Source organism: Ctenopharyngodon idella, chromosome 15 (assembly GCF_019924925.1).
Source record: "Ctenopharyngodon idella isolate HZGC_01 chromosome 15, HZGC01, whole genome shotgun sequence".
Lineage (NCBI taxonomy): Eukaryota > Metazoa > Chordata > Actinopteri > Cypriniformes > Xenocyprididae > Ctenopharyngodon > Ctenopharyngodon idella.
This window is the reverse complement of record NC_067234.1, coordinates 30,131,597-30,152,436: the sequence shown is the minus strand read 5'-3', so window position 1 is coordinate 30,152,436 and position 20,840 is coordinate 30,131,597. Positions and strand designations below refer to the sequence as shown.

At 39.0% G+C, this 20,840-nt stretch overlaps 1 long non-coding RNA gene across 1 annotated transcript in view; it reads left to right on the top strand.

Annotated features, from left to right (window-relative positions):
* LOC127496159 (uncharacterized) overlaps positions 1-20,840 on the top strand; it is a 152,524-nt gene that overhangs the window by 27,909 nt on the left and 103,775 nt on the right. The window contains exon 2 of the long non-coding RNA XR_007925250.1: positions 1,908-2,003. This is a non-coding gene — a long non-coding RNA (uncharacterized LOC127496159). The remainder of the gene's footprint in view (positions 1-1,907; positions 2,004-20,840) is intronic.

Below are 20,840 nucleotides of genomic sequence, written 5' to 3'. Positions count from 1 at the left end.
CCCTGGTTATCAGTGTACTTAAAAAGAAAACCTAATTAGACCAAAAAAGCCCTCTTTTTTTTCTTTTTCTCTAATTAGGTCCTTAACATAATTAGCAGGTAATGTTAATAACCCTCTTTTAAACTCTATTAAAAGGCTGTTTGAGAGTAAGTGGTTGAGGAGGATGTCCTGCGTGGAGCCACGGGTCCCTCGGTGGGTGGAAGCGGGAGACCGGAGAGGCATGCTGGGACGTCGGTTCATCAGGGTTGGAGTGCCACTGCATTATAGCTCGGGCCCCGCAGGAGTCCCCTCATCATCAGACTGTATGCCCAGTGCATTAATATCGGCACCCACCCCTCCCTTCCCTCGCTCCATCCCCTGGGCAACACCAGGTCTTCATCGGGGCGGTCTGCAAAACAATGGCTGATTTAAAGTGAAGCCGGTGTTTGAGCGACATTAACCATGCGGCCGTTGCTGAAGTAAGGCTGGAATTATAATCCACCAGGGGGCATTGTGTCTTCAGTAATGTTCTCGCAAATTACCATCGAGAGGACTGGGACCATTGTCATTAATGTAACTCCAGTGAAATATTTATATGGGTTTTGGGAAGTGCTCTAGGTTCCAGTGAGTGGTCTGTTGGCTTCGCCGAGGAGGAGGAGGATGAGGAAGAAGCCACCGTCGACCAGAAGAGCCCAGTCCTCGTCTTTAATTAAGTATCTGAAACATCAATTTAAATGTAAATATCGGTGGTGCAGCTCCACTCATGCGTAAATTAGAGCGTTGGCCCGGCACATTGCTCTCTCTCTCTCCCAAGTCCCCGCTCACTTACTCTGACATCTGCTCACATCTGCTGGGCCCCGGGCTTTCCCCAACACACACACACACACACACACACACACACACACACACGCACACACAATTAAAATGGGACTCATTCTTCTGCAAGCAGATTTGCATCCACAAATCTATTCTATACAAACTTATGAAGCATCATATACGTTGATATCACATACATTATTAGACTAGCAAAGTTTTGAAAAGTGACAGCCACGTTTGTTTGTCTGTGTGAATCATTCTGTAGTCTTAAAGAAAGCAGTCACTGCTCCTACTATCCCAAACTCACGATTAATGAAAGCCGTAGTGGTATCCTATAGTTTTAAACATGGATGACAACAATTAACATGTTTGATGTTAGCTATTTTGGCTAAACTAGCTTTATCTCCATAAAATGGCTTACATTTATCCACTTTTATCCAAAGCAACGCGAACTTCATTCCAAGGTATTCATTGTATAAGTTCTTGCTTTCCCTGAGAATCAAATCCATGACCTTGCCATTGCTAGCATCATGCTCTACTGTTTGAGCTACAGAAAAAGGCATGATGTGGTGTTTTCTTTCCTGTTTTGACATTTTTCCTATTAAAATTGTCTTATCCATCACTTTTTTTTTTTTTTTATAATTAGCCAATAGACTTTTATTTACCTCACAGCACAAACATGTTTTGCTTCTTGCTATTGCTAGTCAAAAATGGGTAATATTGTAGAGTTGGTTGGAGAAAATGAGTATGTGCAGTATGAATAAAAATAAAAGTATGCTAGCATAAAAATGACCTCAAAGCTACCAGACATGAACTAAAAGCCAAATAAAAAAATGTAATTCTTATTAAACTGATGCTCTTTACTAGTTTGCTCTCACAAGTACATCGCACATCGCTAATCAAACTTTAGAAGAGAGGGGGAAAATAAATAAATATTTAATACACATTTTTATATTCATTTAAAAAGCTTTTAAAAACTAAAAATGCACAGTATTCAAAAATAAAATGTAATTTTGTGCACATTTTAATGAAACTTTAGCTGTCGCTTTGTGAATGTTCAGAGAGTGAATTTGGATGTCACTCCTCTAAATAACTCAACTTTGTCTCTACAGCACTCAGAAGAGGAACAACAACCATATTTAGCTGCAGTGTGTACATGGCCTTTGAGAGACACTAGTGGTACACCGTGGAGCTGTCCCATAACCTGAGTAAGTGTGCGCTCTCCCCGGGTCCTTTTATAGTCCAGTTCATTACCAGTATAGTCAAATCATAGTGTATGTCTTTTTATCTGACTGTTGGGTGTTATTTTCCGAGCTGCTTTAAGTTTTATTTTCTGATGTATGGTGCAATTTTCTGTCTGGCACATAGACATGGTCCTATTCCTCAAGACCCTGTTCTCTGACATGCATCGTAGCCTATCAGTGTAGTTGCACTGGCATATGGTCCTATTTCCAGACTGAATGTTTTGCTAACATATTTTGTGAGATGATGTAATTTTGGCCTTGCAGATCTAATAAAAAGCCCCCATGCACAATGAGAAACTGAAAGTCGCTAAAGGGTTTGTCCGTCTAGCTTTCCTAGCCAGCTTGCCAGAGCCTCTTAGAACCAGTGCCATGACATTTTGGCTCGAGGCGTGAAGGCTGGAACAGTGAGACAGAAACAAATCCCCCCACACAGCGGAATCCCCTGAACCGTGGTGCAAGGCGGAAAGGCACCTGTGCTTGCTTGCTCTGCTAGGCAGTTGCGGTGGCGGGCCACCTCGCCCTGTCTGTTAGGCCATTAGGACACAGCTCATAAAGGCCGGGCAGGGAAGGAAAGTAATGATTTAATGGGGCTACGGGGGACGGGCGCTTCTGCTTACGACCCCCCGAGGACCTCCTTCTCCTGCCCACGTCCTAATAGCGGAACAGCGTCCGAGCGGGCACAGGGGAGGCTGTTCCACCGCTTAGTTCCCCTAACCTGCGGCTGAGCTGATTAAACAGCTAATATTCAATCGTCTGAAAGGAGCCTGCAGTGGAGAAAAATGGAAACTTTGAGTAAAAGTGGGGAGGGGGTTCATAATGATATCTTTTGTGCTCCTTCTCTCGATCGCCGTAATCTCAGTCATCTCATTAACTGGTGACACTCTCGTAATGACTTAAGAAAATCTTTACAGGGCTCACGGAGGCTTGACATTAAGTCAGTGCAGCACTACACTGTATTGAAAGGGTCTGTGTATGACACTGAGCTGCTAGTCTAGTCTAGAGTTAAGGGTATTAGACTGACACATACACTCTGAGGAACAATGAAGAGCTGTCTCTCAGAGTGGAAATGTCATATCAGCTACAGCTTTCTCATAATGTTGTGCTAATTCTGTGATTGAGGTTCAACAGCTTCTCCGGCCTTTTCATTATTGTGCTTTGGTGCCACCTGACAGCAAATGACAAAGGGAACGGCACACGCTGGCACCAAACTACTTTTGCCGGCTGCCAAATATAGCAGGGCGAAAATGGCCGGTAATGCCCTCCGTGGCCTCGTCATAAGAGGATAGGGAGGTTTGCTAGGCTGGAGGGGAGATAAAACAAACAAAAAAAGACACACAGTCAATTTGCAACTCTATTCTAATGTAGTAATTTGAGAAAATCCCTCAATTCCAAGTCCTAGCTGGGAAATTGGCCTTGGCGGGCACTGGGCGAGCAGGGGGGAGGAAAGAGAGGTTGTCGACGTGGGCGTGCCAGCCTAACGCTGGTGCCCGTTGGCAGCAGAAGATGCTCAATGAGGACCACCCTGGCATGGTGAGTAATTCCCTTGTGTACTCGGCAGACTGAGCTCTTTGCATCCTGGCATGGCTCCCTGTGCCCATTCTTAGTCAACAGGATTAGGTCTGCTTATTGCTGGCTCTCCAGGATCACCTATACTCTGCATTGTACACGCACAATATTAGCTCACCAGTTTGGCTACGACACGAACGTGGCTGTTCGTTTGCTTTTTGTTTTTTGATTTTTTCCCCCTCCTCTATGTCAGGGTGCTGATGAGGCTGGAATAGTGATGGAGCGAATCCGTCCCTGCCTGAAATGACATTAGGCTTGAGTACATTAGCCATGCCATTTAAAGCATAAACAGAAACAAATAAATATTCCCCTTTAGTTCTGATTAAAAGCCCATTTTAATTATAGGGTTATTATGTGCTGCTAGCCAAGCACATATAAGTTGAGTTTGCCATTTGTTTTTCATTACTGTTACACTCTCAGCAGGTGATGGAAGAGGCAGCCAAATATTTTGGAAAGCTGATAATGCAAAGGTAAAAAGCCTATATATCTTCATGTTTTGATTGGTTTGTAGTAATTTGTTTATGTTCTTGAAATAAATTGATATTACATATTTGAAAAAAGATATTTAAAAATATAAATAAATAAAGATGTTATGTTTTAAGTAATCAAACAGCGCAAAACACAAAACTTTTTTTCTATTTTAATATATCTTTAAATGTAATTTATTCCTGTGATGGCAAAGCTGAATTTTCAGCATTATTACTCCAGCCTTCAGTGTCACATGATCCTTTAGAAATCATTCTAATATGCTGATTTCTTAAAGGGTTAGTTCACCCAAAAATGAAAATTATTAACACAATTGGAGATATATTTAAAAATATCCTTGCTCCTCCAAAGTTTATATTGGTTGTAAATGGGGGGCCACATTTTGAAGCCAACAAATGCATCCATCCATCCATTAAAAAAAAAAAAAAAAAAAACTCCAGGGGGTTAATAAAGGCCCTCTGAAGCGAATTGATGCGTTTTTGTAAGAAAAATATCCATATTTAAAACTTTATTAACTACAGACGGCTGTACGCATCGATTTGCGATGGAAGAGTATCCTCTGACTTGACGCACAATGTGATGACGAACACAAAAGCGCAGAGGATAGAGCAAAACAAAACACTGGTTATGAATTACAAATCTAAAACGATAATTTTTAAAGGCAAATGTCAGAGGATTTCAATATAAGAGCAGAGGAGCTTGAGTTTGTTGCCCAGCCATGTTTGTTTGAACCGCGAGAGGCGTCTAAGCTTATGATACTCCTACATCCTGCATCATACATCTTGTCAAGGGTTACTCATTTGGCGCATGTCGACTTGAGCAGTATGCGTACGGTCGTCCGCCGGAAGCTAGTTATTTGAATTTATAAAGTTTTAAATATGTATATATCTATATATATACATATTTATAAATATATACCCCCCCCCCCCCCATTCACAACCATTATAAACCTTGGAGGAGCAAGGATATTTTTGAATTATGTTTGTCTGAAAGAAGATAGTCATATACACCTAGGATGGCTTGAGGGTGAGTAAATCATGGGATAATTTTCATTTTTGGGTGAACTATCCCTTTAAGCATCTTCAATGCTGAAAACAGTTGTGCTATATTAATATACATTTCTCTGAAATAATTATTCTTGTATGTGCTTGGGCCAGCTGTGGCATAGGACTGACTTTTGTTTTGGTGAACACTCCACACAGAGCTACACCTCAACCACACACCAGGGCCACTCATTGCATTTAGGTTACATTGTGTCGAGTGGCGTTTGTGTCACGTTTAAAATGTTAACGGTACAGAATGTCATTTGTGAAATCGGGGCGTTTGCTCCAGAAAATTAATTCGGCTTACCCCCGGATCTGGGCTCCTGTCTCCAGGCCAGTATTATGCTACCCTTTTCACAAAGAGTAATATTTAATGAATAAGACTATTAATAACGGCAGGGTCTCGGGGGGATGTTTCTTGGTAACGGATAGGCGCAGACAAGATTACGTATGGGAGAGGACATTGTTAAGGTTTGGATTCTTTCATGCATCCTCAGAGGGAGGATGTGCTGTATTTTTTTTTTTTTTTTTTTTTTTTTTTTTTTGAGCGAGCGGCACAATGCGGTCCTGCAGCTCCATGTTTTTATGTTCTCTCATAACAAATATATTTTTTGCTCCAATATTGTTGCTCTCAGTGTTTTTTAAATCACTGCGTTATGGCAGGTGCTCTGCAAAATGTAATACCATCTCTCATCTTAGTGCACAGTCGTTTGTCTTATAGGTTTGTGTGTTTGAAAGAGAGAGAAACTAGTGGAGAGGGAAAGGGATAATAGAGAGAGAGAGGAGGAAAAAGAGAGCAAGAGAAAGATTATGAGAGTGTATGTATTGTACACCCTAGTCTTTTATTATGTCTATGAGCACATGTCTGCCAGCATGCATTTCCATGTGTTTGTTCATCTGTGTCTGGATGACGATAATAATGATCACGTGACTTAACTTAATGTCCCATGAAAATAGCAGAGAGCAGTTTAATTATAGACTACAGGAGAAATGAAGCCAGTAAACTTGTTTTTTCTCCTCGTCTATATATTATTATTTATTTTCCCTCCACTTTATTTATTTATTTGGGTGTTTGCAGGCAGAGAATCTGTATCATAGATAGTCATAATCAGATACCCCAGAAAGTGCATCCTGTTTTCTCAAACAAACCAGTTGTTGTTGTTAAATATCTAATCAAGGATTTGAAAACATGTAAACTAAACATAACTTAACATCTAACAATCCAACAAACAAATACAAAATCTAACAAAACGAAACAAAACAAAACAAACAACAATCTAACTTATAAATACAATTCCTGAAAACATTAAAAACAAACAATCTAACAAACTAATACATAATAAAACTAAGTGCAATACAAAACAACTATCTAACAAACAAAAAAAAAAACAACAACAGACAAATATAAATTAGTAAATTGGAAATTCATCTCAAATTGCTAAATATTTTTTGTTAAATATTTGTTTATAGACTCGTCTGTATACTGTGTTATAATTTCTTATCTTGAATGGGATATTTAGCTCTGACAATGAAAACACAAATGCAGTGTGACCGTGCAGTGTGACCGTGTCATGCTAAACAAATTTCAGGATGGCGAAATTCAGCATCTACTTTAAGCAGGTACAAATCCCAGTAAACAACTATTCTTTCTTGCTCCGAGATGTCCCTCTCTCTCTCAAGAGGGTTGAGATCATTTTCTCCATTCTAATTTTCTGCTCTGCAATTGATTTTGATATAACATCTGATTGTAAGCAGCGACAGCAATGAGCAACATTAGAACGTCCGTGTCCTAAACCAGAATACTTTCATTTGGCCATCGCGAGCATTAGAAACACCAGCGCCTGTCTAGACGTACATGAAAAGAGTGGGAAGGGAAACCAGTGGCTCACCATTGCCTCTGTATTTTTAGCTTGAGTTGGAGTGTCCTGTTTAGTCATGGTGCCGGTTGCTGACCCCTGCGTGTCCTTCACACAAAAGTGAAGACCACCTTATAATTGCAGCGGGCGGCAGCTTAAAACTGCCAAATCATAAAAGCCAGAAGAGATCCAGTGAATTACGAGGAAATATGGCCTTCCTTTACAGCGAGGGCTGTGAATGAAGCCATTAAATTATGAGCAGTTTTTATGATGGGCCATTCAAGGGGGATGCTTGTATATTGATGGTTCACAGGCTGTATCCCTCTTCCCCTTGTGCTAGGGAAGAGCTGACTAGAGGCCCCTGTGTAACTATTTTTCATGCATTTAATATATTAATTATCCGGTAAATGTTCCCCAGGCAGTGCTTGGGATACTGGAGAGTGACAGCTTTTCGATGAAGCTCCCCCACCAGCCCATCATGCAGCAGTGTATTACGTGGGAAAGGTCGGCTTGGGGTTAATGTAACTTTTTATTTGCTGATTTTTCATAGGCTGGGAGGGAAGTGAGGAGCAAGGCTAGTTTAGTAAAAGGAGAGAGAGTAAAATGCGCTGTGTTTGGTCCGAGATATCAGCTTTGCATCATGTTTTGTTTTTTGTTTTTCTAGAAAAAAATGAGTCTGGACATCTTTCGCAAAACTTCAACAAAAGATGAATGCACGCCTAAATAATAAATAAATAAATAAATACATAAATAAATAAATAAAATTAGTCATAGTAAAGGGATGTTTCACCCAAAAAAGAAAATTCTGTCATTGACTCACATGTCATTCCAAACCTGTAAACCCCCCCCCCCCCCCCCCCCCCCCCAAAAAAAAAAAACAAAAAAAAAAAACAAAACATTCTTCTTTTTTTGTTCCACAGATGAAAGTAGGTCATAGTTTGAAATAATGTAAAATAATAACAATGTTTATTTTGGTGTGAACTATCCCATATTGTCAGCTTGCAAAATAAATAAATAAATTTCCCTCTACTTAACGAAGCTCTACCTCTACTTAAGTTGTCAGACATGCTTTGTAAAACAGTTTGGTCAAACAAACCAATTGTTGTTAAATATCTAATTGAGGATTTGAAAACATACTGTAGTATACATAAACTAAACATAGCACAACAAATACATAATCAAACGAATCGCAAAAATAAAACAAACAACAATCTAAGAAACAAATATGTCAATAAACATCAAACAAAACTAAACGGCAGACAGAAATTTCCCCAAAATGGCTCCTGTTTTTTAAAGACTTAAAGGTTATAGAATAAAAGATTTTTCATAGGCTTGCCATATTGTAACCAGAGTTTTGTTTTTGTTTCTGAACGCTCTGAAAATCCACTAAACCACCCCAGTGATGCAGCATATAATATAACCATTAGTGCAGACCTCTTCCATTTTCTGACAATTAGGACGCTGTGCTTTTTGATGGGAGAAACAGCTTTTTAATCACCATATGTAGCTCTGCTAATTCAGCTGCTCTGAAGTGCTGTCAAGAAACAATTGAGTGAAGAGGGTCTGAAGTGATCAATTGTCTGCGGTCTCTAGGTGAACTTCTCATTTTCTGCACATTCCAGCGTCTGTTTGAGTTAATTAGGCTGCCCTACATTCTACTGATTGGATGTAAACATTAATATGCCAGAAAATGACTTTGTCGATGTTTACTGTTAGGTTCGAAGGTATGCTAAATTGATCAGCTATAGAGAGGCAGTCGCTTCTAATTTGATTCCGGTCCGAGATAGCACGCGAGATTGTCGTTTTCGAGAAAATTGACTTTTTTTTTTTTTTTAGCATTTACTATTTCGATTGTTATTATTTTCTTAATAAGTCCCGTGGATTTGATTTGCTGCAGTTGTTGTGAATGAATTTAATTTGAGCATTAAAAGTGGGTCTCAGGAAATATTTTGATGAATTTTCCCTCTGTCGTCTGTCAGTGAAATACGGGCCCGTGGATCTGGTGGTCTCAGCGGGAGCGTCCTATAAATCACAGTGCGACGGACTTCACGGTTCAATATCTCATCGTTGCGCTGTGAACTCAGGGCTCCGTGCATTGAGGCGATTCTGAGAGCGGGCGTAAATACAGCACATCTCTGAGCAAAACACAGACGTCCATCCTATTTACATCAGCCTGCAGTAAGGGCGAATTTCACCCCCTTGACTGATGGAAAATGCGCTAACGTTATTTTGGCTGTAGTAGCATATTTATGTTTGTAGTGGTATTGAGAGCCTGTGGGTGGGGGTCTCAGCTGGGTTGTACAGTGCTTTATGGCTCTGTCCTGTTTTAAACCCTATGCCCTCCCTCCCCTTGCCCCTTCCCTGGCACCCCAGCGCAGACAAGCCCCATTAACCCCTGGATGCCTCTCGCTGGGGCCAGTGTGTGCTTAAGCGTCGACGTTAGCGTAAACGATGTCCTCAAGCCTGGAATGAGCTTTGCACAGTTTAATAGAGGTCTGCAGGTCCACATTAATACAGTGGTGCTGGAGAGGGCAGAGGGCTGCTCCCTGTGATGGGCTTCTGTCATATCTCTGTGCTGGCGACACATTCAGGCCAGTGCTGAATTCGAAAGGCTTGGAGCTCTGACACTGTGACTCCTCTGCTAAGCCGCACGGCTTTGTTCTGTCTGAAAAGGCTGAATCAGAACCAAACACAAGCCTGCAGTTTCAGAAAATATTACATTTTTACTCGCAAAAGCGGATGGTGGACATTTTACATATAGTCACTTTGCACTTAAAACATGAATACTTTTTATTAAATTGAATATTTTTTTTTACTCACCTTAATGTTGTTCCAAACCTTATTTTCTTTGTGAAACACCAAAGGACTAATATTTGAAGAATCTTTTATGTAAAATGACAGTTCACAGTGACCATGTCTCTCAGTAAAATAAAATAAAATAAAACAAAACTAAATTGTCATCTTCCCACATTCCTTAAAGACTTGGTGCACAGATTATATGGACTACTTTTTAAAAGAAAAAAAAAAAAGTTATTTGTTTATTAATTTTATGTTTATTTTCAAGGTATTTTGTACGTATCTTTAAATATTTTATTTATTTCATCGGCATTGAGGGATTTTGTTGTATTATGGAAAACAGCTATGTGAAGAGTCTTCAAAAACTCTCCTTTTGTGTTCTACTGAAAAAAATATGATATGACGGTGAGTAAATAATGACTTTTACTTTATATTTTTGGGTAAACTATTCCTTTAAAGATGCCTTGAAACACTACAGGTTTCCTGGGATTTCATCATTGTCAGTGTATAAATCAGTTTAAGTCTTTTTAGCTGCAGGGCAACAGTTCGATTCTCTACTACAGACCCTTTTGTTTTTATGTTTGCATTTGTTTACTTTCGTCTCAATTTACCATCACAAACTAACAACTGTGCTTCTCTGCATTGTCTATGTAGCTCTCCTGCAGCGTCTCAACTTCCACAGCTTATCTTCTCCTCAGACCGCCTTTTCACTATTCCTCTTCCTCCATTCTTTACTTCCCATCTCTCTCTCTCTCTCTCTCTCTCTCTCTCTCTCCCTGCTTCCTGTTTCTGGGCCTGCACAGCCGTCACTCTGAATTATTTTCAATGAGCTCCTTTATAGCATGCGCCAGATCTCAGCTCCAACCCATCACTGAGCGCCATGCCACAGACGCGGTCTGCATTTCTATCAGCCCTGAGCCTTCTGCGTGCTATTAACCTCTCTCTCTCTCACTCTCTCTCTCTCTCTCTCTCTCTCTCTCTCTCTCTCTCTCTCTCCCTCACACTCTCTCCTTCTTTTTTTTCCCCAGCACCTCTATTTCTGTTTCTCAATCTTTTTTCTCCCCCTCTCCTCCTACCCCATTTCGTCTCTCCTTCCCCCCGTTTTTCCGTTCTAACACGCCCTCCTTTTACCCTGCATGCTTTCTCCCTGACCCTTTCCCCCCTCACGCTCTCCTTTCCTTCAGTCCTGCCGCACCTGTTCTGACTGTCGCTCTTCATTAAGGATAGAGAGTCTTTCTATTGTACTCATTACTACAATTTATTTATTTATTTATTTATTCATTCAGTCAGTCAGTCAGATAAGCTAAACAGCTTTGGCTTCACTAAAATACTAATGTTAATTATCTAATGCCAAAATATGACACCTGAGCTGCTTAAAGGGAGAATAAGGTTGTCACTGTTTTTTATTCTAGTGAATAGGTTTATTTTTGACAGTCAAATTCTGTATAGGCACAAAACTTAAAGGGTTAGTTCACCCAAAAATGAAAATTCTGTAATTTATTACTCACCCTCATGTCGTTCTACATCCGTAAGACCTTTGTTCATCTTCAAAACACAAATTGAGATATTTTTGATAAAATCCGATGGCTCAGTGAGGCCTCCATTGACAGCAGTAACACTCCCTTTTTCAATGCCCTGAAAGCTACTAAAAACATATTTAAAACAGTTCATGTGACTACAGTGGTTCAACCTTAATATTATAAAGTGACGAGAATACTTTTTGTGTGCCAAAAATAACAAAATAGCGACTTTATTCCACAATATCTAGTGATGGGCGATTTCAAAACACTGCTTCATGAAGCTTCGAAGCTTTACGAATCATTTGTTTCGAATCAGTAGTTCAGAGCGCCAAAATCCCATGATTTCAGTAAATGAGGCTTCGTTACGTCGTAAGTGTTTTGAAACTTCAATAGTTCACGTGACTCTGGCAGTTTGATACGCGCTCCGAACCACTGATTCGAAACAATTGATTCGTAAAGCTTCGAAGCTTCATGAAGTATTATTGTGTATTGCATTGTATTGTGTTTACTTGTAATTCACTAGATGCAATACATTATATTTACATTATAATATTTGAATTTTAGTCTGGAAGACAAAAATATACTAGTTTCAGAGAAAATTGCATTTATCTAAACCTTTACTGAGATATATTCCTTGTGTATAACATTCATGTGTGACAACTAGCCCCGGTCTCTCCTACTTATAAATATAAGCAGCAACAAATATGCATTTATCTACAAAATGTTGCCTTACTAACACTTTACATTTCCATCAAGCGAATAGATCAAACTTAGCTTTGCTCTTAAGTGCTGATGACAGTTATGCTAACTGCGCTATTACCCCGGGGCAGGATTACACTTTGTAGGGTAAAGTTTGAACGTCAAAAACAAGCAAAAATGAGAAGTTCACTCTTCCTTTATTGTCTGAAAGGCTCCTGGGCTCATTGTCTTTTCTTATCAAAGCATTTTTAAATGAACAGAGACAGGGTGCCACACAACACAATTAGCCTCCATTACAGATGTACATTACTCTCCCCCTGTTGCAGGCATATTGTAGGTAATCTAGGACACAGTCACTGTTATCTGCTTAATGTGAAAATACATCTCCTTACGGAACATGTCATGCTGCCCCAGGACCATTCAATTTCATCTCATCAGCGTGCAAAGCGGTAATCCCATTCTGCATGCTATCCCTTTTCCACAGCGAAGAATTGAGATTTTACCTGATCTTAAGAAGTTAATTAGTTTGACAATATTTGATATTCCTGTCATCACATATTTCCCCAATCACTGTCTCCCCTAGAGGCCCCCACAGCTGCCCGTTGACTGCCGAGCACATGATTTCCAAGACACGCTCAGCTGATTGTCCATGCTCATGTGGGCTTTGTGTTGTTCTGCTAAGAGTGCTTAAATACAAGTTCAATTATTTTGTATTTATTTTATTTTATTTTATTTTATTACGCAAGCAACCAGGGGTTTCAAGTAACTGATTCACGTTTTATTTTGTATTTATTATGTTCTTATATTCCTTCAATCAGATGACGTCTCATATGGACCAAATCAAATATACTAACATTTTGTTTTGTATTATAATTAATATATGATCTTATGACCAGATGACATCCCCGATGGACTAAATATATTTTAATAGTTTTGCACTACAATATATTTATTTATTTATTGATCGATCAATATAGGATCAATCAGATGTGGGCCAAATATATAAAGATATTTTCATAGTTTTGCATTACAAAGTAAATCTTTATTTTATTTTATATTTATATTATTTAATTCTATTTTATTATAGATTTGTTTTTGATATTGAACATATGATTAATCAGATCACATGATTAATAGACCAAATTTTGCGCGTGCACACACACATATATACACATGTATTTTATATATATATATATATATATATATATATTGTATAGCTATATAGTTTTACACTACTAAAGAACCTTATTTTTTATTTATTTTTTGCCTAAAAATAAATAAAAATCCTTCAATCTGACTTTTTATTTTATTTTATTATATTATATTTTATTTTTAATTTTATTTTATTTTCAACTTATTTATTTTATTTTAATTTCAACTTATTTATTTTATTTTATTTTATTTTAATTTCAACTTATTTCAACCTCACTTTATTATTTTATTGCTCATTTTTCTGTCATATTTTGCAGTGTGGACCCTTGTTATGTACAGTACATGGTTCCTAGAGGAGCAGTTCCTTGGCTTTTCCTGTTCTGAATTTTCTTGATAAGGATGTTGGGGTTGAATGGCCACAGAGACACAGAATACATCCTCCTCTACATGGTTAAGTACTATATTTATCTTTTGTCTTAAACCAATCTTTGCTCACCACCATACGTCTGAATCATTTCATCTCTCTGAGAGATGGTAAACGGGGATTGTCGCCCCACCATTTCCTAGTGAGTTATTATTTGTTTATCCGTTTGTAGCTTTGACACTGCCATTGTCATATATGAAGTCAAAGGCACATATTTATCTGTCTAAGCAGCTGACAAGGGTTACCACTTCAGTACATTAGGGTCTGTCAGGCTCACAGAGCAATCTGTCTGTCGAAGACATATAAATGTAGTGGAAAAGGATCCTCTCTTTCAACCAGTTTTGTACAATATCAGTCAATACTACTCATAAACATAGCAGCGAAAGTGTAGAGTTGAGGTTAACAACTGCCTCCTATTACGTTATATCCATAAACAACAACAGAAACGAGCAATCCGTGTTTTGAGATGGGCTGAGGTGCAGGAAATTATAGAGTACACAAAAGACGAGAGTGAAGTCGCAGTCAATAAAGCCAGTGACGATTATAGCAGATAGTGGTAACTATCACATGTAACACTCCCCCTACTGAATCCCAGCATTAAAAAAGTCTGTAATAACAGTTTACAGAGAGATAGCGCACTGATACATAATAGCTGTGTTATAATTTGCTCTAACAACTCCAATTATGCCTCTTATTGATTCAGCTACACGTTTAATAGGAATAGCCACACCTTTTACATTACGAGTCATTAAAGGTGTTCACCAGTGAAAATTTTAAATTGTGTCCTCCTCATCCGAGCTGGATATGTCCCTGACAGCATAATTTTGTCTGCTATTTGGCCACCGTAAACATCGCACAACAATCATTTCTCTCTAACCTTTTCTTTCTCTCACAAAAGCAAAACAACACAAAGGTAGCGAAGCTAGTTTTTGTTGACTGTATTTAAGTGGGTCAATTTCTTTTCTTTTTTTCTTTTCTTTTTTTTCTCCCCCGTACCTTTTGGAGCATTGGTTAGTTATAATTGCACAAGAGTCTGTGCTGTTCGCTTGCTGGAGTGGAGTAGTTTTACCTTCTGAATCTCACTCGCTTATTACGCCTCTTCAAAATCATACTTTTCACCTCTTTCTTTCTCTCTCTCTCTCTCTCTCTCTCTCTCACACTCACACACACACACACACACACACACACACACCCTTTGGTAGTAAATATATGTTTGGAAGATATTTAACTGCTTGTAATTTTTTTTTTTTTTTTTTTTTTGACTGCTCTTAGCTTTAGCTGTCAATTGTTTTTAATGGTTCGTGTTGCTATTTGTGAAATGGCACTGTGGTTTTTGTTGTAGCTGGTGTGTCATGATGTTGTTTGAAGGAGCTCAGGTTTTGTGTTGGGTTTCTCTGCCTATACAGGTCTGTTTGTTTAGGGCTGTCCTTGCTTCGTTGGTCCTCAAAAAGAGTAAAAAAAATAAAATAAAAAACCCTATGTCCTTCACACGCCCTGTATGCTCTACGATAGCCATACTTCAGTTATAATACACCAACTGTAAAAGAGAAAGACAAAATACAACTGGTCCTTAGCTCAGATAATTTTTCATCTTCATTTAATGACTAACTTAAATCTGTGGACTTTCATGTAAATGCAAAACTCCAATGCAAAACTCCAATGCATTTGTTGTCTTGCACTGTAAAAAGTGAATTTCAAGGAAACTTTCAACATTTATTTAACAAAGCATTTTACACGCTTTCCTACAAATGAGTTTGACTCTGCATACTTTTGAAGTTTTGCAGTTTTAGTCATAATTTTTGTCTTTTGATTAAATATTCTTTTAATTTAGCCTGTATTTCATAATGTCAACATTTTAGTCAGTTTTACTCTGTCTAAAATGGCATATAATTGTAGTCGATGAAAATAACATTTGAGTTGGAGAAAGTGCCAAATTAAACCAAATGTTCAAACATTTTACTTTAATTTAAACATGTCACCATTTAACAAAACTGATGTCAAAATAATTTAATTATTGTTTGTCCATGTTTTAGATGTGTTTTCACACATTGTTACGGAAACTAGTGTATTCACAGCATGATTTACACATTCTGACTAGCATGTAGTTTACAGTAGTTCAAGTTCACTTGTGCATTAGCGTCATTTTGTGCAGATGCAAGTAATATAAAGTTTGGAGTGGATTATTGCAAAAAAAAAAAAAAAATCATGTTCTTTCTAGATTTTTCTTGAAAAAATGTTTTTTATGTTGTTAGTGCATTATTAATATCTTTTATTTTTTCTTGTAATTTTGTCATCAACAGTAAAGAAGGTTTGATTCATTTTTAATTATCAGGATGCATATTTTTCAACTTTACTGTATGTATGTATGTATGTATGTATATATATATATATATATATATATATATATATATATATATATATATATATATATATATATATATATATATATATATATACAAAGTTCTGTCATGAAACCCTAGATGGTGCAGGCTGATAATCACATCGTTATCTATGGAGCACAGTGGATTGGTTCCTGCTTTATCAGCAGCCAATGAGCTTACTAATCAACTATCGAATGTTCGGTCAGCTGACTACATCTGCTACAGGTAATTCATGTGCGCTATATTGTACAGCAACAGCACGTCTTACTTGCTCACAGCACCATGTCATGTATGTATTGGCATTAGCAAGTCCTGTACTTGCTCTGCAGCAACAGCAATAACCAACAGCTGCAGACCAAACATATTAACATTGTCATATCTATTACCATGCTAAACACTCGGAGAGTTGTCATGACAGAAATATACTTCATAAACAAAAAAGACATACTTCATCAAAAAAATAAAAATAAATAAATAAAAATAAATAAATAAAATACATTAACACCAGTCATTTTATTGACGAGATTAACACTGCTGGTTAAAGGATGATTATGTTTAAAAATAAGATAGTCAAACAACTATCTTATTTTTAAACATAATCATCCTTTATTTATATATATCTGCAAGCATGGGTGACAGGAGGACATGCCCCCCCATATTTACTGTAGTCATGGAATTTCGTGATGTGAGCTCCGTTACAATTCGGAGTGTTTAAGGCCTGGGTATGCTTAAATTTCCGCATTCTGTTGCTCCATCTTGCGCACAGTTGAGCGCGCAATTCTTTCAAAGTATAGTCCTTTAGCCGTGGGCGTGAAAAGATCTAGTGGACTTTTCAAGCTCTCAAGTCACTCACACATGCGCTGTTGTATGCGCACCGTCCGTGCGGTCACAAAAATTCGGTTGCACACGGACGGGGTGTGCAGACATCCTCGGACCCTCCTGATGAGGGAACATGATGGCCCAAACATGGATGGCCCAAGTATACTTGGCCTTGAATCAGGCCTTCACAGACAGCGTGCGTCCTGAGCGAGATCCAAGTCCACATGAATGGAAAAGCAAGAAAAATTCACTGTTCAGAGAGTCAAAACTAGTCCACAGTCTACTAAATGTTGGCAACCTCTTTAAGTTTTTTTTTGCCTGTACCAATGAATTTTTACTTTCTGTTTCTGTAGTGAATAATTGACTGGTGTTTGAGACTTTTTCCCCGGCATTTACTCTCATGCAAAATTTGCACATTGCTTGTGTGATATCCACTGGCTCGTCTTCATGGTTTAAAATAGAAATATTTTCAATATTGCGACGTGGCATTTTTCTTTAGCACCAATTGCTCGCAAAATGATGGACAATGATTCGCATTTCGTGCACGTCATTTCCAGTGATAATAAAATTAAGTACATTATTAAATAAAAAAAGCAACAAGCAAACTGAATAATTTGCTGATGCAGCAGGTAAAAAAAAAAAGAAAAAAAAAAAAGATTTTTTTCTTTCTCCCCCCAGCTCGAGAGTCAAATGTCACCCATGTCTGCAGGTGTTCAGTAGTTGTGAGGCTCATGCAAGAGAACTGTCTCTAGAATATGCTTCTTCCTTTGAACTGTCCATTCAAATGATCAAACTCGTCAGTCTCTCACAAGCTCCAGAAACAAACACCTAAGCTACTCTCCAGGATAAACATATGTTTTATGTTTTCCTATTTACTGTGGCACAGATGTTGTTTATATTCCTTTTCCTTTGATATTGTGAAGTTCTTCTCAATAAACAGAATGGAACAATGGTGTGAAGTGTGTCTTGAAGCTTGGCGAGCTGTAATCAGCTCCGCTCACAAATGTGCCTCCTGTAGTCTGTTTACCCCATCAACCACTTGCCATGAACAAGCATTGTGTTGGCGCATTCTTGTCATGTTGGTGGGAATTTCATTGTCCAACTGAGAAGTCACTGTAACTTGTCAATGGTGATGAGGCTCTGTGAAGCTCTGGGCTGCTGGGACGGTTGTGCGTCTGGACGTGAGGGTTTCTGAGCAGGTGTGTGAGGACAGGAGAGCTGGCTTGCATTTGGTCCAGCTGGTGGGGCGATGTTGAAGGTATGACGATTGGGTGCGAGAAGGTTGTTCGCACACAAAGGCACACAGAGACCGCACAAACAGGCCAGCCTCAGATGGGAAGGGAGGCTCGGTTTAATTTTCAGCCAAGCCGTGAAGTTAAACAGCATTGCCAGGGGTCAGTGACACTGAGGTATCACTAGTGAACAAGCGCTCACGTTTTTTTTATATCTATCACAGACCACATGCAGAGGGGGACAGGGTCAAAGGCAGGAGTGCCCATGTTAAAGGAATATTCTGGGTTCAGGACAAGGTGCGCTGAATCAACCCCATTTGCGACATAATGTTGATCATCACAAATATTTTCCACTTGTTTCTCCTTTAAAACAACCAGAAGGGGAAAGAAATATTAGCTAATAACAATCCATAATTCAGAGTCCAAACTAATGAATCAATACATGTTCAAGTGTTTTGCCATTTTTGTAAATGTTAAAATACTCAGTGTTTCAGAAATAGAACCACAAGACGTAAACAATATGCATGTTAACATGATTTTAGTATGGAAAAAAATCACTTGCTAACCTTTTCTGTGTAAAAATTATGTCCAATTTTACTAATTTATTGCCATGGCATCTCATAAACCCTAAAATGACTATTATTTAAACACCTTTGCAGCTGAAATAATAATCATTTTAACAAAATAATTAATGTAAGTGCTTTTTAAAATGATAAGCTTCACATTTCTGCTTTTAAGTTCTCCAAAAAGTGGCCCCATTAGCCGCGTTTCCACTTTCGCTAAAGCGGGCGTGCTAGTGCATGCCAGGGCCAGTCGCGTTTCCACTGTCACTTCGGGGCTTGGTCGTGCCTCGTCGGGGCTTCCTCGGGCGAACAGCCAGGGTTTTTTGGCCCGCCGAATACCTTGGTCCAAAGCGGGCCAGCTCGGGCTTGAGGGAGTGGTTACGAACAAAGGCGGAGTTAATCTGTGTGTGGAGACGGAGGCGCTATGGATGATTACATGTAGGTGACCAGCTAACATCAGCATTAAAGACTTTTAAAAACATTTTAGCTCAAAACTCACTTTCACACAGCAGCAAGTGTTTGAAATAACTCCTGTTTGTGATCCGATGTGGATTCTGATCACCAAGACATAGTAAACATGGTAAATAAGACAGCTTGAAGAAATCAGACAAATCATATACATAGGCTATCACAATCATGTATTTATTTTATCTGTCAGCACGTCTCGTCTCTTAACGGACTGTCTGATATCCATATTTAGCTCCGCATATTTCATAAAATAAAGCAACTCCAGTTTTTCGGGATTCCTCTGTTTCTCTGACTGAAAATATAACTGTTGGGACTGTCACTGGAGAGAGTGCTAAAGCTCCTCAGATCGTATTTTTGGTGGAAAATTTGTAGAAATTATCATTCTATGTAAATGTGATGTAAACATACTGTCCCATGACTACAAATAAACAGAAACAGACGCGACTGAATAAGTGCGTGTGTCCTCTTTCTTTTGTGAAATAACAGTAAATACCACTTTATTTCTGTGACTAATGTTTAATCTTGACACAAATTAATTCATTATGATCAATTTGTTTGGTAAAACATCGATGCTTGGGTTTTTAAATCTTTAAGTAAACAACAAAATGCTAACAAACGCCTGATTTTATCATGTTCACTTTACGATCTCGCTAGTTTCCAGTGATTTCTTTCTGATTATTTTTCTGATAAAACTTCCATTTGTTTGTGAAATGACGGGGTTTGTGTGACGTTGTTCCAGAGAGGCGTATTACGGACGGGTTTTAGTGAAGCGCTGCGGAGCTTCTGGCCCGATGGTGGAAATGCAGCGTGATTTTGGGCTCGGTGCTACAAGTTCGGGGCTATTAGCCTAGCCTGGCCCGCTGAAAGCCCTGGCTTGCACTGGCCCGACAGTGGAAAAGCGGCTAATGTAAGAGCCTAACTGTAACTTTTTTTTTATAAATAACCAAATGAAATGAACCAAAAAATAACCAAACCGACCTGTAGTAATCAACATTATGCCATGCTGTTGATTAATCTTAGTTTTGAACACGTAATATTCCTTAAAGAGCCAGGAGGCTCTGAGAATGTTGCAATTGTTGAGTGAGACTAAAAACAGGACAGCAGAATAGGTTAGAAAACAGAGACTACAGCATATGAGAGTGGAAGGGGCCTATATAACCATCAAAATGTTTACGCAATCAGACAGAGCCCTTTATGATAGTCACTGGGCTGTGGAGTCCCAGTAGTAGCCCAACCCAAGGTCAGTGGGCCAGACAGTGCAGTAAGAGGCCTGGGCTTGCTGTGGATAAATGTCTTCCCCGTGCCACTGCACCCAACAACCCTCTATCTTTAATCCCTGCTGCTCCGAGTCAACTATATAAACTATTAACTGCACATCCAGTAAATCCCGCCGCAGAAAGGGCTGTAAAATTGCACCCCCCTAGCAAACAGCACAGTAAACTGCCCTCGCTGTATAACATGATGGGGGCCAAAAACAGTCATTTCCCTCTACAGGCTTCTCAAATTGAGTCTTATCCACTGTGGCGACGAGGTGCCCCCACCACACCCGCCACCCTCGTCCTCTCTTTTCCTTAAATTGTGCTTTCATCAGCAACCAGGGAGATTGGGTGGAAAAGGCTGACCTTGGAGATGGGATCTTAGCAGGTTTAACGCCACCTGTCCCAACAGTCAGTCAGCCTGGTCGGTCAGCTTCATTATCCCAGTGATGAGCCGACAGTCCGCTCCCATGGTTAACCTCTCACCTCCAGAGCACCAGGGCGGCACATGAGAAGAGCTCCTTTATTTGGCCTCATTTT